We start from the raw sequence: 17,192 nt of genomic DNA, 5'->3' as shown, positions 1-17,192 counted from the left end.
GAGTGGCCCAGGGACAGCAGTCAGTCGTGTCTCCACACGGCCTTTTTCTGCTCATCAGTGCCTACCTGCTTGAGGGGGAGATGACATACAATGATGGGATCGGTAATTTGGGGGTGTGCCGATATCTGAGCTGTGTCCCTCACAAATGTCTAAGGTCTGTGAAAAGCGGGGAGACTCTGGACAGCCAGATAGAAGGTGGGTGCCAAGGCCGGCGTGCTCTGAGACAGGTCCTGGGATGTGAGTGCGAGGGAGGCCCGTGTGGGGTCCAGGTGCAGCTGCACATCTGCTCGCAGAGCCCGCAAGTGAAGGGGTTTTCTTATCCCAAAGCCTGGATTCTGAGGAATATGATTGTGGAAAGCCACCCATTTTTTCCAAAATCACCTCCTCCTCTATTCTGTGCTTTCAGGTCTGTCCAAGCCAAGACGAATGTTCCTGAGACTGTGCTGTGTTGGTAGAAAAAGAGTATCTATTAGTGGTTCGTTAACTTGGATCATGTTTGGGAGTCTCTGTGAGCTTGTTAAAATAAGGCACTGTGCCTTCCTGAAAACTGCTGTTTTGTTTAATGAAGGAAGAAAGAAAGAGAGAGAGGGAGGGAGGAAGACATACAGCAGACAGACATGCAACGCAAGTGTAGTGTTTCTCCCTGACATCAGGGTCACTACGTGATGTGCTGCGGGGACCTCGGTTGAAGCCCCGGCTGGTGTCGGTTAGTGTGGAGTGGCCGGTGAGCGTCTTACTGCGTCCTCGCTGCTCTGTGGTTTTAAGTGTAAATGTGACCCTAACTGGTGCATTTGCTGATGCCACACTGTCTCCTCTGTAGATGTGAAGCCCTTCTTCCTGCCTTAGTCATTTTAAGAGGTCATTGGTGGGGGCTGGGCAATAACTCGGTGGTAGAGCGCGTGCTTAGCATGCACGAGGTCCTGGGTTCTATCCCCAGTACCTCCATTAAAAAAAAAAAAAAAGGCTCAGGAGAGAAAGACTGAAATGAAGATAAATGGACGTAATTCAGATAACGTATCAAAACAAGCATGAAAGCGTTTTCTAGTTGTGCCCTCCAAATGCACGCGGGGAGTAAGAGTCTATTTTTGCTCTTTCTTTAATTTCATTGACTTACTTTCCTGGTGATCCTATGAAACAGCCAATTCCCATTTTTAAATGCTTATTCTAGGTAGGGAGATAAAACATTTGATGGAGGCATAGCTGAGCCCACAACGAAGGGCAGCGTGTGCGTGAGGCCAGCCTGGGTCCCGGGACCTGTTCTTTCCGGCTGTCTGCCCCTCCAACCCCAAGGCCTTGCTCCTCCGAGGGCTTGCTGTCCCGCGGGGCTGGGAGTTGGCGTTCCTGTCCTGAGAACTCCCGTGGTCACCTTTCCTGGGGTGGTAGGTTCTGGCATCCAGGGAAAGCGAGAGGCTTGTCATTTCCTTGACTATGTGGTGTCAGTTCTCTGCCACTAATCCAGTTTGCAAATTAAATAAGAAGAGAAAAAAGCATCTGCTCAACTGGATGGCCATCTAGTCTCTCCAATTGGGAAGGCAGCTGAGGACACCAGATTGAATTTGCTTTCAGCAAACTGGGTATATGAAAATTGAAAATTCTAAAAATGGATGATTGTTCATTTTTCAGAAGTTCCTTTGCCCTACAAAAAAGATGAACGGTAGGATTTCTTTAAACACCAACTTCTTCCAGTTCTGTAAAAATAAGATGTAATTAATATCGCACGTTTCTAGAGCATGCTCTAAGCATAAAGGTGGCATGCCTGTAAAAAATATTGAAAGTCATTTAAAATTAAGTTTTTAAATGACGAAGAACTTTTATCTGATGGGTTCCATTTTACTAAATACATGCATGTTAATAGTTTTTGCACCAGACTGGGGGAGGGGGAGATAAGTCCTACCACTGATGGTTTGCAACATGATGAATTTTAAAATGAGGGCATTACTCCATGTGACCTGCCACTCGTTAATCTTACAGCATCTGTTCTTGGAAGCCCAGAGTCAAACCTTGTAACCTTTAAGCCAGAAGGAGAGTTGTCTCCAGCGAGTTCTCATGGAAAATCATGAGCACTTACCATCAGCCCCCAGTCAGCAGGCCTCCAAGCCTTCGAGGTGATTCCACTGCCAACGGAATGAATGGCGTACAGCTATTTTCTACAAGTTGTCTGAAATGATTAAGGATTTAGCTTGTAGACGGTGTACTTCCAGGAGGACCATGTGGTGTTACCTCACTTTCATTCACACAGTCCTTCATTCAGTGGTGGCCTTCCTTGCAGAGGCCCCACGCCCAGGACTCGGGGTCTCCAGCGGCAAGGACAGGCCTGGGCCGCGCCCTCCCGGAGCCCGGAGCCTGCTCCTCCCAGCGCGGACACGTGGCGGTGCGCCTTGAGGTTCTAGAACAGCACCTTTGAGAGCCCGTCCTTTTCCTCTCTCTCATTCTGAGCTGGTCTTTTCTCCCTCCCTGCCCCCACCCCAAAGTCCAGGGTGTCCAGGTGTTGAGGGCCGACTTGTCAAGGCCTATGTGAGTGGCGAACAGAAATTGTTTTTGTTTTTCGTGTATTTCAACGAGGGCATAAGCTTTGACTTTAAAAACACATGTGGAGGTACTGGTTCCTTGTTGCTTGTGGTGATTCTCTCCTCCAAATATGAGTGGCCCAGAGAGAGACAGAGACAGTGCTGGGCGGTGGAGGAGGAAGCGGGAGGTGGGCCTGGTTGGCGGGACTGGGAGCAGAGTGGAGAAGGGAAGGATGCTGATCTGTCATGGCCGGAGTGGCCTGGAGCGTGTGGTCAGGAGACTCACTGACGCGTCCGTGAGGAGCTGAGGGGTGGTGGGCCTCCTTCATTCACTTTTTCAATAGGTCAGGGAGGTGCTTACAGTCTGGGAAAGGAGGGAGAAGATGATGAAAACGAGGCTTCCCTCGGGGTACGGACCACTGGAGGCTGGAGGCTGGGCCTCGGCTCCCCACCTCCCGAGGAGGCGCCGGCTGGTAGAGTTTTCAGGGGCTGACTGCGCAGCGCGGGCAGAGGGGGCAGGGCTGGCAGACGTCACCCTCCCTCCTGAAACCCCAGCGCCAGTGAGCATCTCTGCTCTCTGCTTCCGTCGCCAGGGCTGCCTGAGGACATGACTGGCAGAGGTCTCCATCCCCCTCCTGCCTCCTCTGTGACGGACCTTCCCACAGCCCCTCACTTAATCCCCCCCGTTAGCCTTAGTCCTGGGTATTCATCTCCGTTTCACAGTTGAGGAAACGCACAACCGCTGAAGAACCTGCGCAGTGACTGCATACCTAACGAAGAGCAAAATCAGCGCTGCAAGGCTGATGTGTTAGATGCCAGAGTGCACGCTTTCAGCTGGAATGCTGAGCCGCCGCTGCATAAATGAGGTCGCTGCCGGTTCTGCCGGACCCTGAGCCCCGTGCTCAGGGACCCTGCGCCTTCCCCCCTCCAGCTCACACAAGACTGGACTTCAGTGCCTTTGGCAACAGCTCAGTCCAGTTGGTCCAGGAGTCTCTCTTATATTTGGATCCTTCAAAAGTCTATATTGTGTTTGGATCCTTCATGCCAAGTGGCATAATTTTTCAGGATTTAGTATCTGAGATATCTGAATGAAATGACTAAGGGGCTTTGTAGGGCATACAGTGTATGGTAGGCTCGAGTCTCAGCATCATCCAGGTGCCTGGTCTCTGTGTGCCCACGGGCAAGTGTGAAACCTCTAGCTCCAGTTTTCTAATGTTCAAGACGAGAGTTCTGTGCCCTGTAATTCCCAAGGTCTGTTTCTGCACTGATATGTACGGTCCTTCTTTTTATCAAATTGGAATTAAGTAGCTTCTTTGGGGAATCCCTGTAATTGTAGGCACCATACACGTGTGGGCACGAAGCAGCAAAAAAGACAGGATCTCAGCTTAACAGAGGAGCTCTGCCCCCCCCCCATCGTAGAATAAACGTCCCTAATAGGAAATCATTCCCTTTCTTTTATTTTAATTATTCTTCCACTGGGTTCTTGTCAAGACCTGACTTCATACTGTTCTAATCTAATGGGACGTCGCTCCCCACATTGTAAGTAGGTTTCGAGCTATAGAGCAATAAGACATTTAGCAAATTATGTCAGAGCACGTCTGCACGCACTGCTCCTTTCAGAGCTATGCCAGCCATCCCGCTCCCATATGGGCCGGCCACGCCGATCAGCTGGACGAGGCAGATGGGGGCCTGGCATCCGGGAATAACTCTGGCACCTTCCTTTCCGCGCGGCAGGGCGAGCTGGCTGAGGCTTGGATCTGAAAGTCTCTTGAAAGGACTTGGTTTTCTTGGTGTTGCTCCATCTCCTCCTTGTTTAGCCCACTAGTGGTTAATCCAAGAGCCTCAGTGCTGGAACAGATCACATCCTGGGTGGGTTTTCTGTCCCCTGGCTTCGCAGTCGCCTCCTTCTGTGGAAAACGGGAGAGAGGACAGCAAATTCCAGTCCTCCTGCTTGGCCGATCACTGGCCACTTTGATGAGAGTGTTGCTGGGGGAGGAAATGAAGGAGATTAATTAAAAAGGGGTCAGATCCTCTCTGTAGAGTCTGCATCTTTCTCAGCTGTAATTTAGAAGTGATTCTTCAGGCTGTGGGCAGTTTTCAGCCTAATAGGTCTTTTGGAAATGTGACCTCATTTACTTGAGGTGGAAAAATGGGAAATAGATCACAGAAGCCTTTAAGCTGTGACTGAAGTTAGTTTCTGTTTCTCCAGGCACTTGGCCCACCTGTGGTTGTTTCTGCTGGTCCTTACTCCCTCCTTCTGCGGCCCTGCAGACATGGAAGCCTGGCTACTGGCTCCAGAGCCAGGTTTCTGCGAGTAAGAAAGGGTGTGACTGCTTTGGAAGCAGCTGGGCCTCCCCTGCAGGGCTGGTCCCTGTGGTGGGTCACAGTACAAGGTGACCATTCACATGTCTATAACTCAGGTCTCTGGGGAAGCAGCCTGTGAGAGGAAAGGTGTATAACTTGGGGGAGGTCAGACACGCTTAATTTGAAATCCAGACTCAGCCACTTTCTGGCCATGTCACCTTGGGAAGGTTATTTAACCTCTTTGAACTTCATTTTCTCCTATGCAGCATGGGATTAGCGAATGTCTACTTTGCAGGGCTGTCGGCATAGATTGAGACACATATGTCAGTTACCCGGCACTCGCAGCCCCCAGCGAGTCCCTGCTGTGTGAGGAGTGTCTCCAAGTCAGTTTGCCTCATTGTGCCCAATTTATAAAAGAATAATTGCATTTCAAAATTAAGGACAGTTGCAGCAAATCCATCACTTATGACAACTGGAGCCGCAGAAAACTGGTCCTAGAGCTTTTACCATTACCTTCTAGGTACTACTTCCACCGCCAGGCACTGCTATCTCTCAGTTTACCTTAAAAAAAAAAAAGTCTTCTCCTTTGCACCACATTCTCACTGAACAGTGAGGTATTTGGCCTCGTACTCTTCATTTACTATGAAATTATAGCCAGTATCACAGGGGATCGTGCAGCACACAGGTCACTGCTAACAAAGAGCGATCCCTGAATAATCAAGAATGCTCTTCTTCCCAGAGACTCTATTTAAGGAGTTTGGGATAAGCTCGCCTGCCTGCAGTGCCGCTCGGTGGCAGGTCCCTGGAGCAGTGGGTGTCTGTCTTCATGACTAGACGTTAGATGCAGAGCTTGTGTTGGATCTGACACACAAAGACAGAGCTGTGAGATGAGCAGGACCCGGGACCGTGGCTGACGCAGCCGGGAGCTCTGGCTCTGCTGTGCGCTGTGTGCCTTGTGACACCGGGCAAGGCACTTCTCCAAGCTCAGAGTGTTTGTGGAGGCAGTTAGATCTGTTTTGCAGGGTTTTCTTTATGAGACCCTTAATATATGAGCGATAATGGAACACAATGGTACAGAAGACATGAAGGATAGTAAATAGTGGATTCATTGCTATTCATTGTCACCAGCCAGCGACAGTCCTCATTCTGCTCAGTGACTCGATGACCTGCACGTCCATGTAACACCGGGCAGGTGGCCCAAGCCCTCAAACCTCAGCTGCGTCTCATGTACACAGGGTCCCCCATTATAAAGACCAGAGGGTCCATAAGTGGGAAAGGGCTTTGAAAACTAAAGCACTCTCCAGACATGAGCCGTGTGACCATGACCTCCGTCTCTCTGTGCTGTGACTTGCACGAGTGCTTGATGTTTACTTTTTAGTATCCATCCACCTTCTCCAGTGATGGATCATCTTACACGCTCTTGTAGCAGTTCCATCAGGCACTTAGGATATATACTAACACATCCCAGAAGTCCACGGTCATAAAAACACTTGCCAGAATTCCATAATAAATTTTACTTACTGTTTGTTTATTTCAAGTTCATTTGTCAAGACAGAAATATTTATTTCTCTCACTTGGCGACAAAGAAACACAGAAATTTAGTCTGTGTTGATATATGTACGTGTGTTAATAGATCATTCTCATGAGTCCCCACCCCAGGATTTGAGTAAACTTGCATTTTTTCCCTTCTGTTCCCCATTGCGATCTCTGTGCCTTTTATCACGCAAATGCTGGTTTGCTCTGGACAACAACCCTATCCTGTTATGACCTAGCAAATCTTACCCAGATTTAAGAAAATGGTGAATGGCTCTGTCCCGTTAGCCTTGTAGCTTATTTCCTTGTCGCTTTCTTTCTTGAGCAGCTTTTACCCCAGCGTTTGAAGGATGAACTCATTAGCAAAACACTTAGAATAATCTGAAGTAATAGATGCTATCTTGGTGCCGGCTTTATTTTGGGTGACTCATTCACACATTTCACAAAGTTGTGTCTCCCCTCAGTCCACAGCCACAGTGGAAAGATGAAAAAAAGTGTTCAACTCTTTTTCTTGTTGCACATGGCAGCCATGATGCCTTAAAATATATATATTATATTTTATATATATTTATAAATAAATATATTATATATTTAATATAATAATGACATAACAGAATAATAGGACAAGATATAAATAATAAATGGTTGTTTTGGCATCATCCAAGTTTTACCAGCCTCAGAGGCATAAAGATAAAATCAAAATTGCTGAATACAATTTTTCAGTTACTGAAGCTTATTATTTTGTTCCTAATAGGAACTATTAGTGGTTCTAAATAGTGAACCTAATTCCTGTTTGTACCTGTGACAGCTGAGAAAGTCACATTAAACTTCCCAGCCCCAGTTCATTATCATTTTAACAAGGTATGGTGAGGTTGTTCGGCATGGTGGCTGAAAGCATCAGTTTTAGGCTGAGACCTCCTGGGTCTAGATCCCACCTCTGCTTACTAACGTGTGTGTGTCTTTGTAAAGTTATTTGACATAATTACTTAAACTAGCCCCACCAGCTGGGTTTTAGGGCTGGCTAGTGTGCTCTTACAGAGAGCATCCATGTTGTTGTACTTATTAATGTATTTATTCAAGGTTAGTTGGTGGCTTTATTTTTAGACCTCAGCCACTGAAGTCCTCTTAGTCTCTACGTGCAGGAAGCAGGGCCCAGCAAGGTGAGGTGACGTTGTTAGTTATTGGCGGAAGGGACGTGCAGCCTCCCAGGACAGGGGTCCCTCCTGAACCATTCTTGCTTTGAGGAGAGACGAACACTCTGGTTCTTTCTGCTCTACTGGAAGGAGAGGGGCATTTGAGAGCACAGAAATTCATCAAACATTGAAACATTTACTATTGTGTTCACACTGCCTCTTCTTTAGGAATTATCTTGGGGGAAAAAAAAAAACTAGGGAAAGTGATTCCGTTGACCAGTGATGACCAGTTATTGTTCCTTTTGTCAACAGGCAAGATGATGAATGAAGTTCTGGCAGCTTCGTGTGTCCCAGGCCTTGTAGAAATAAGTGAGACGTGCTTCAGAGTTCTAATGGGCCTCACGTCGGATCTTGTTTAAGGAAGCGTTAAAAGAAACCCGCCGTTACCTATTGAGAAGGCTGTGTGCTCTCAAACATTGTTTCTGCTAGGATCCAGAGGTTGCAAGCATGCCTCCCTCTATTACCTGTTGGAGCAGGTTGAATTTTATAAATTTTAAACACAAACTCTATGAGTTTTTATTTCATAATTGTTCTTTTTGAGGATCCACTCAGATGAACAGTTTTACATCTGCAAGAGATATGCACCTCTGCAGATTCAGAATCTTTTGGAATATCCATGGCAACAAACTCTGTAGCATCATCCTGTACCAATGATGAAAAGGATGGATGACGAGGAAACCCTTCAGGGGAAAACATGTCATATTGTGTTGGAACTACCGATGGCTAGAACCATAGCTTTAGTCACCCAAGGCTTTTTCCCCCGGACACAGCGTGCATAGACTGTAATTCCTGACTGGTGGCTTTAATCCATTATTATTAGTCATCTCTTTGGACATTCTCAGACGTTGGAAGTCTTAAACTTTCATTTAGAAAAACGCAGCTTTGAGGAAATTCAGGTTCTTTGGGGTATCCCACTCCACCCTTCGTGTCCTGTTTTTATAAACGGCAGGTGCCCGGTGGCAGACAAGAAGCCTCGTGGGAGAGGAAGGACAGGACAGTGTGGGCGTGTGACACTGTATCGCAAATATACTTTATAAGTACGTTTCTTAGTTGCTTCTTATTCAGGCAGAGGTTATAAAAGTTTGTTGCAAGAATCCAGACCAGGATTTGTGTTTTGGAAACGATCAGTGTTCACAATATCTGCAGGGAAACAAACAAGCAAACTTGAGTATGAGCACCCTTTACACTTAAAGAATATTTTTATTATTCTTTTATTTGTTTTGGCTCTGTCACAAATTAAAGTGCTTGGAATGCTGTAGTCCGTGGTCTCCTGAAATTTAATCATGAGAACCTAACACTCTCACAGTATGCTGTCACTTTGGACATTCATAATAAAAATTGAAATGAACTTTGGTTGCCGGTCGTTTATTTTGCTTGGTAGCTCAGTGCCTCTTTTGTGGTTCGTCTTTGCCTGTAAGCCGAGTGATTTGTGTGGCCATGTATCTAGCTGGGGAGATATATATATATATATGTAGTTTAGGGCTTCCACAGTCTCTCACTGAATCACTGTCCTTTTCTATATTTGAACACTCGTTATTTGTTGAAAGGCTAAGATATTTTTGAATGTCAAAGTATTTTTGATAATGCATTCTACAACCCAGATTAAAGATAATCCTTGAGGATAGCACATTAGCTTTCTTCAGTTTCTGATTATACCATATATTCTATTAAATTGATTACCGTATCCTTATAGTATATTTTGATATTTTCTATTAAGTAAGTAGAAAATTGGAGAAGGAATGTGGGCTGTCTGGCTATAGCCGTAGGCTGTTCAGTTGCGTCTTTTTTGTTTCATTCTGCCCTGTGTGTTGTGTGTTAGAGTGTATTTTTATGGATTCCACAATATTGTAGTAAGAAAAAAAAAAAGAAAATCTCCAAAGATACTCAAACGCGTGAGAAGACTCTGTAGAAAACTTAGACCTTGCTTGGCACTTTTACTAAATTTAATGTAGAGATAAGAAAAGACCCCTCCCCCTTCCTTCTATTCTTTTGTAACTAAACCTGCAATTGGCAGATACACACTCATCCCAGCCCCAGCCTTCTGGCATCCCCCTAAAAAAGGAGCAGCATGGATTTGAGGACTAACATGGACATTCTAGTACCTTTGTGAGCAGATTATTTTGGAACCCTTAAATTAGGGGGGCAAGAACCTAAGAGGAGGTTCTGGGCTCTTTTCTGTGGGTGGGTGGCCGGAGAAAGAGCAGAATGGTGCACAAGCTTAGAAATAGGATCGTTCCTTCAGACCGAGTTGTGCGCAGGCTCAGCGCCCGGCTGGAGGTGCGATTGTAGGATCAAGTGTGCATCCTGCCCTTCTGTGAGAGGAGTAGTCTCTTTAAAGTCCCAAGGCACCGTGCTGAGGGCAGAGGTCGACGCCTTTGTTCCCTGGATGAATTAATTCCCTTTTCCGAAGCCTCTGCTACCCTCTCTCTGCCTGAGCATCTGGCCAAGCTCTCTTTGTGAATCAGAATGAATATTTAACAGTCCACACTCCCTCCCTGCCTTCAGTCTGCGGCAAAGGAAGGCTTTCAAAAGCCACCATTCTCGAGAGACTTAGAACATTTCAAGTTGGTTTTAAAAACTGTATTAGAAAAACAAAAACATAAAAACAGTATTAGGTGACTTTGACAAACTGAAGTGCTTCGGCATTGACACTATTGGAAAGCGTCCTTGATGTGGGTTGTTCGGTTTTGTAAGTAAACGTTGGCTTCTCACTTGAATTCTGATGCTGAGATCTCATTCAAATGAGGTGGGTGGTCTTAAGCAATTTCTTTGCGGTTAGTAAATTCTTCAGAGAGTAGGGGGGAAAGGAACCCAAACCCCCAAACATCTGTTTCAGAATGGTCTCTGCGTAGGAATTGCACGTAGATTACTTTTATTCAAAGCAAGTTGTATTTTAAATGATTTAAGGGTCCAAGCAGTTAAGAAAGTGGTTGAGTTTGATGCTTTACAAGAAAGCCTCTTCCCATTCATTTTAGTAGTTTCCCTAAATCTGCTGTTTCTGGCTCTATTTGTTAAAATTGGGGAATATTTTGCACTTTTGTGGGTGGCTTCAAATCACATCATTTTTATGGCTGGGCTTTCCTTGGGGGACTGCTTCAAGATTACCAGGAGAGGAGTCTGGCACAGTGTTTAGACTGGGTCATATTTATTGTGTTAGAGATACTTCCTGCACCTTTTAGTGTCTGTGAGAAATGTTATGTTTGCTTCTCTTATTTCTCCTGAGGTACACATCTCTTTCAAAACATTTTTTTAAATACCATAGAAAAAGACTCTACCCACGGGCTCCTAGGAAAGAAAATGAAGCTCATTTTCACATTCTTGTGTTATTGCAAGAATAATTTTTTAACCCAAAAATATACAAACAGAACAAATGGCTATTATTATAGACAGCTTAGGAAAGGAAATTGTAAACTAGAAATATATATACATTTTATTATCTAAATTTTTTATGCACGCGCCCAAGTACTATACTTAATTGTATTTTCTGAACAGATAACGTTCATAATATTAATACAAATTTTTAAATGCACCGAAGGATCTCATAGCCTAGAAATAAGTGCGGCTTTCAGCTGGCTGGGGCTGACAGCTCGCCTGTCTGGGAAAGAACTTGACTTCACCTTTTATCCTGTTGCCTGGATGATCGTGGGGGAGGAGACTATAATTGAGTAGAAGCAGTTGCTTTTCCAAAGTTTAAAAATTATATATGTGAAGACTGAGCCAAATTCTCATTTTATATCATCTTAAAGGATCCTTCGTGAAGAGGAGCGTTAATATTTAAAAGTTCCCCCACATGACGTCAAGCAAACTTAAGAGCCACAGCAAACATTCAGGGGCACCTTCCTCCTTGTCACTGCATCATTTCTGTCCTTTCATTACTGACAGGAAAAAGAAAAAGCTAATGAGGGAAAGGAAGTGCTTTTTGCCAGAAGTGTCAGTGTTATCAAGAGTTTGACTTGGCCTCTGTCGACGGAAGCGCATGGACACACTTCATGGGCCTGGAGGTCGTAGCAGAGAGACCCGGGCCCACTTAGGCTACGGAGAAGCAAGACTTCCCAAGTGGAGGCCTCGCTGGGGACTGCCCGGAGGCCCCCGGGAAGGGGAGGCCAAGCTGGGGTCCTGCAACCAGAGCCGATGGGGAGGTGCCTTCCCAGAGAATGGTCACCAGCCCCAGGGATGAGACCTACATGCGGCCGTCCTGACCGCGACTGAAGCCCCGTCTCCTTCACACTATCTGACTCCAGGCAACAAGTCTGGCTTTTTATTAGAATGTTGGACATTTCTCTCCAAATACCAATGCTCCTTTGTGCATCCAACGCACATTTATTTAGTGTTTACTAGATGCCTGGTACTGTGTTGGGATCAGAGATGAAGCAATGAATGAAAATGGCTTGTGCACATCACTCTGATCTGCATATTAGACGGGAATACAGGTGTGTGTTGTGTGATAAACACAAGCTGAACACGAAAGAGGCTCACTTAGTCAGGTATCAACCCAGAGTTCCCCTAAAAGTGACTAGTTTTTATTTTTTTATTATCTCAACTTTCCACTATAGAAAAAAGAAAACAGTTCTTACAGTTTATCTTTTTGCTATTTTCTAGCCAGCAATAAGTTTATTGTTTACTTGTTTTTTAGAATTTGGGGATTATATTTACTTATAGCAATGAAATATTCCTATTCAAAAGTGTCATATTTCTAAGGACTTACCTGATTTCAGTGGCCTCGTAGCAAACTTCCCTGTATCGATCTTTCACAAATAGGTTCTCCGTTTGGTCAGTCCTTGCAACAGATCCTAAACAGGATCCCTCTTTTTCTAAACCCCTAGACTTTAGCAAGGAAACTAGTACCACCACCTGTGAACGCTGCCATTAAATTTGACATGAGAAGTGACACATTTCAGCTGTAAGTGAATGGATGGAAAACTCAGGCATGGTGACTTTGCCTTTACAAAGTGACAAAACTGACTTTATAAAATGACTTTGGGAAACTATCAGTAGAACACAAGAAGCCATTTCTACTATTAAACCATTTGAATTCAGAGTTTCCTGGGAGATCACTCTTATTTCATATATATTTATTTATATGAATATATATATATATATATATATATATATATATATATATATACACACACTTAATGGAACCAGGACAGAATCTAATGAAAGAGGGGATGGAATACATAGAAAGTTATTCTTAGTCCACATTTTTCCTGACGTGAGTTTGATTTTTCTGGAGCCATCTGAGCAGGACACAAACAACAAGACTGGTTTTCCCAGATCCTTGTCACAGTAAACAGATGCACAGAATACAGTGTTTTGGGTCTAGTTATAGCGTGTGTAGAAAGATATTACTGTTAAATAAAAAAGGGGAAAATAAAACCAACAGAAAACCAGTGAACTGTGGATTTCATTCATCATTAGCTCCCCTCTTATCTGAGGCAGAAGGATGTATCAGATCTAAGTATGGGAATTGACCTACCTGGATTGTGATATGTAGGTTTGCTTTGGAAATTCAAGGATTTCCCTTCAGTAATGAACACCATAGACCCAAGCAGGCAATGCCTGTTACTTAAAACAAAGTATTAACTCGAGTAAGGACAAGCATGACTACCACCAAATCATTTGTTAATGATCCTGTCTTGGACTTCAGCCAAGACATAAGCAGAAACGTCCTATTCAATGAAAATGCTACTTCCAGTCCAAGTAAAAGCAGGAATTCCTCCATATGCTTAACTGGACCATCAAATTTTTCAAACAGGTTCTGCAAGATAGTGACACAATAAACTCTTCCTTTCTAGCAGAGTGGGGGATTGAGGCTTTTCCAGCCAACTTCCAGTTTTTAAGGAATTGGAATGTATTTCTAAATGCACTTACCCAAATGCCCCACCAGTCTCTGTGTTGCAAAAAGGCCTCAGCTTACCAGTCTGGGGGCAGTGGCAGTGCCAGCCACAGAGCTGGGTTTGCAAAGAACCAGCCTCTAACATAAATAGACATGACCTAAACAGTCACTCTCCTCCCAAGAGCTGAACAAAAATGAGCCCCACCTAATAGAAGAGATTTACTTAGTCTATTTTTGTTCAGCCCTTAAACATGGAGTCACTAAAAACCAGCATCCCACTGGCGTTATCTGTGCTTGCATCAGGGAGGTTTTTTATTTGAATTTCTTCCATTGCCCGGAGAAAGCAGATTTCCTCATTTAGGTGTGTCTCTTCAGTTACTCAGCTCAGTCTTTGGTTTGATTCCTTCTATTCATGTCTCTTGATTTGCACATGGCTTTTTTGGCAAGTACCTGCAGCTGAAGATGCTTCCAGGCGCTAACATGGTGTCTGCTCATTAGAATCACCCAGGAAGCTTAAAAGACACGGATGCCTACGTCCCTTCTCGAGAGACTGTGATTTTGAGGTTGTGCCATGGGTGTTGGGAATTTTCAGAGCTCCCCAGGGGACCCTGCTGTGCAGACTCCTTTGGGGACTGCTGGGTGAGAAGGAAGAAAGGACAGGTTTGGTCAGCTCGAGCCTGCATCCTAGCCCTGCCTCTTGTTTGTTGTGTGGTTGGGGCAAGTTACTTAACTTGCCGAGCCCTGACTTCCTGTCTGCAGAGTGGAGACAGTCATGCTGGCAGCTTTCCCATCTGTGGAGTGGAAATATCATGTACATTATGTGATTAGTGACCACGCTCGTAACGTGTTTGGCGCAGGAAAGAGTGGTTGCCATCCTGTACCCCTGGGGAAAATAAGGTTTAATCCATTCCAAAGACGAGGAAGTGCACTGCGGATGATTGTGACGTCAGCTTAATGAAAGTGAAAACAGGTAGGGTGACAGCCGGGCCCCCTGCCACATGAGAGCCTCCCCCAACCCCACCCCGCCAAAGTTGAATTGTTCATCTACTGCTGGCTTGTTGGAAAGAATGATACAACCTTATACTCAGAGATAAGGCTATTGTGTTCATCTGTTTTCCCAGGATGGGGTGAGTCTGCCCAGGGCTTTGTGGACAGGATCTACTTGGCAGATCAGTCCCAGAAAAACTGGGAAGTGGATGCTTCTGAAAAGGCCAGTTTGACTCCATGGGCTTGGTGGGCACGTTTGCTGACCACAGCTTGCCGTGGCCCCCAGTGCATCCCTCGGGACAGATGTGAGGGGATGAGAGGGGGTGGGGCTGTCCCCGTCTCCCCACAGCATGCCCGGCTCCTCCACGGTCCTCGTCCCATTAGACTCTGCCGCCTTTAATCTAAGAGTTCTCTTTAATCTAAGAGCATTCTTTAATCTCAGAGGTCTCTCTTTTCCACTCGTCCCATCTTTATTCATTTCTTGTTTTACTTTCATCTCCAATAAGCAAAAATTAACCTCATTAAGAAAGAAAGGAAGAACCACAAACACAGTGCCTATTGGGATGAGCCCGGTTCACTCTCGCAGACCGGCTGGCAAGCCTGTCCCACGCTGCCTGGAGCAGCCCCGGGCAGGCGGTCTTCCGTGGAGTGAAGACGGGAGGAGAGTGGTGTGCGCTCCCTCCAGACAGAATCAGCGGAAGTTAGTGTGTCAGAGCCGAAAGGAGGCTCACCTGAACCCCAGGGTTTCTTAACTGTGAGCCCTCTGAAAGTACATGCGGCATCTTAGGCAGACTGAAATATTTCTTTCATGGGGCCGTGGCTTTTCAGATTTGCAAAGAGCTTGGTAAACCTCCAGTACGATCTACTAATCAGGGAACCAGGACAGAGGGAGCTGCTAGGAGCGCAGAGGAGTGGGGAGCACAGTGGGGACTGACCCTGGTGCCACACTTTTTCTCCCACCTCCTCCCCAGGTTTCCCAGCAGGTTTTAAGCATCAGCGACGTATAGGGGATGCTTCAGTCCCAGGTTTTGCTCATTCCCCATGTATCACAGCCCGAGTCAGTGCTGTTGTGCCCGGAGCGAGGTTTCCACTTCCCTTTAACCAGGGATGTTATGTCCGCAAGGCAGAGCTGTTGCAGCTGCTGAAAATCCTCATTATTTTAACCTGCAGTGAGGACTCCGTCTGGCTCAGGGTCCTAGCCGGAATCTGGGCAGGCCTGGAGGAGTGCAGGCCACAGATTGGGGAAAGTAGATGTCTTCGTCCGACTGGCTGCTGTCACAACCCAGTAGACTGGGGGCTTATTAAACACCAGACCCTTACTGCTCACAGCTCAGGAGGCTGCGAGGGCCAAGATCAAGGCGCCGGCCGGTCTGGCGTCTGGTGAGGGCCTCTCCTCGCGGACATCTCACAGAGGGGAAGGGAGAAGGCAGAGCTCTGGGGTCTCTCGTGTGGTCTCATTCATAAAGGCCCTGCCCTTACAACCTCATCCCCTCCCGAGAGCCTCTGAACATCGTCACACGGGGGGTCAGGTTTTCAATTTATGAATTTTGGGGTGACAGACCGTCGATAGCAGTGGCAAAGGCCTACAAGAAGAGGGAGGCTCTGCACTCCCTTCTGCCTTTAGCGTCGTTCTGTTTTCACGAGGGCTCACTGGCCAGAGGGTGGACAGGATGAGGGGACTGGACAACTCTCTGCTGGACTCTGTTAGACCCTGACACCAGCAGAACCACCTAGTTGTTATGAAGTTATAATTAGAGAGAAAATGTTAGCACCCAGGGCTCCTTGGTGGGGTCTAGAGCTGTAGGTGGAAGGAATTCACGGGATCCGCAGATCGTGCCTTGTGGAAAAGGACCCCGCTCCCCCCAGGAGAGAGTGCGGTCCAGTGGTTGGCCACTCAGGCTCCAGAGTCAACTGGCCCAGATTGAGGATCCCAGTCCCACCGTGGGCCAGGCTGAACCTCATCTTCCTCTAAGCCTTTGCGCCCCATCTGTCACATGGGGCCAGCTGTGCCTACTTCACAGGGTTGTTTTGAGGACAAAATGGGAAATTGATTGGAAGTAGACGCTAGGTCTGACAGAGCCCATCTGTTCCGAGCATTCTCTGCATTGTGAAATCACGTTGTCGCGTCAATATTATTTTTTTAAAAAACGAATGTTTTTAACTGCACTAGGAAGGAATCAGGCCTGATCATTCAAGTTCTAAGTTGATGATGAAAATAAGAGAATCTTGGTCTCCTCCTGCTCGCCGTTTACATCAGCTCCTGTCATACGACTGACCTCTGACTTTTCTTGATTTGTGTTGTAATTTCCCAAGTCTGGAAGGAGCACCTCCTTGTTGTACATGAGTCTAGCAAGCCCGGAAGTTTATGGAATAAAAGATGGCTAGTCCATATTTTTCTAAAACAGCTTTTAATAAACTTTCTAGGTAAACTGGTCTGTAGGCAATGCTGTTTGAACGAGGAGGGGTCTGCATCCCCTCTAGGTGCCGGGGGAGCCGAGCGCGGGGCCAGCCAGCAGACTGCCGGGCGCGGTGGGCCTGGGGCCAGCCGGTGCCAGCCGTCATTTTCCTCTGTATGTTTGAAACTGAGGTGCTGGCCAAGGCTGGAGTCGAGACGTGACTATGTGCACCAGATCGTGCCTCTTGTAGCCTCTGACAGAAACACGTGAAATAACTGTCTTTCCAAAGTTCACCATTAAGTTTACTTCTGTAAATTAAAAGGGGGTTATTCTGCAGGTTAAAAAGTGCAGTGGGTAAGCGAGTTTTACTCAAACGGGATGAAATTGGTGTTTTATTTTCATGAATTTCCTTAAATGGTACATTAATTACATCATT

General features: G+C 46.1%; 1 protein-coding gene across 5 annotated transcripts in view; it reads left to right on the top strand.

Annotated features, from left to right (window-relative positions):
* Positions 1-17,192, top strand: part of SCAF8 (SR-related CTD associated factor 8) — a 200,033-nt gene that overhangs the window by 128,008 nt on the left and 54,833 nt on the right. The window contains exon 22 of one of the 5 annotated variants that reach the window (XM_031456601.2): positions 7,790-8,988. The exons of the other annotated variants lie outside the window; for them this stretch is intronic. The gene's annotated coding sequence lies outside the window, so the exon portion shown is untranslated. Of the gene's footprint in view, positions 1-7,789; positions 8,989-17,192 lie in introns of those variants that run through there. 5 annotated transcript variants of the gene reach the window in all.

Source organism: Camelus dromedarius, chromosome 6, assembly GCF_036321535.1.
Source record: "Camelus dromedarius isolate mCamDro1 chromosome 6, mCamDro1.pat, whole genome shotgun sequence".
Taxonomy (NCBI): Eukaryota; Metazoa; Chordata; class Mammalia; order Artiodactyla; family Camelidae; genus Camelus; species Camelus dromedarius.
Note: the sequence above shows the minus strand (reverse complement) of the source record. Positions and strands in the feature narration are given on the sequence as shown.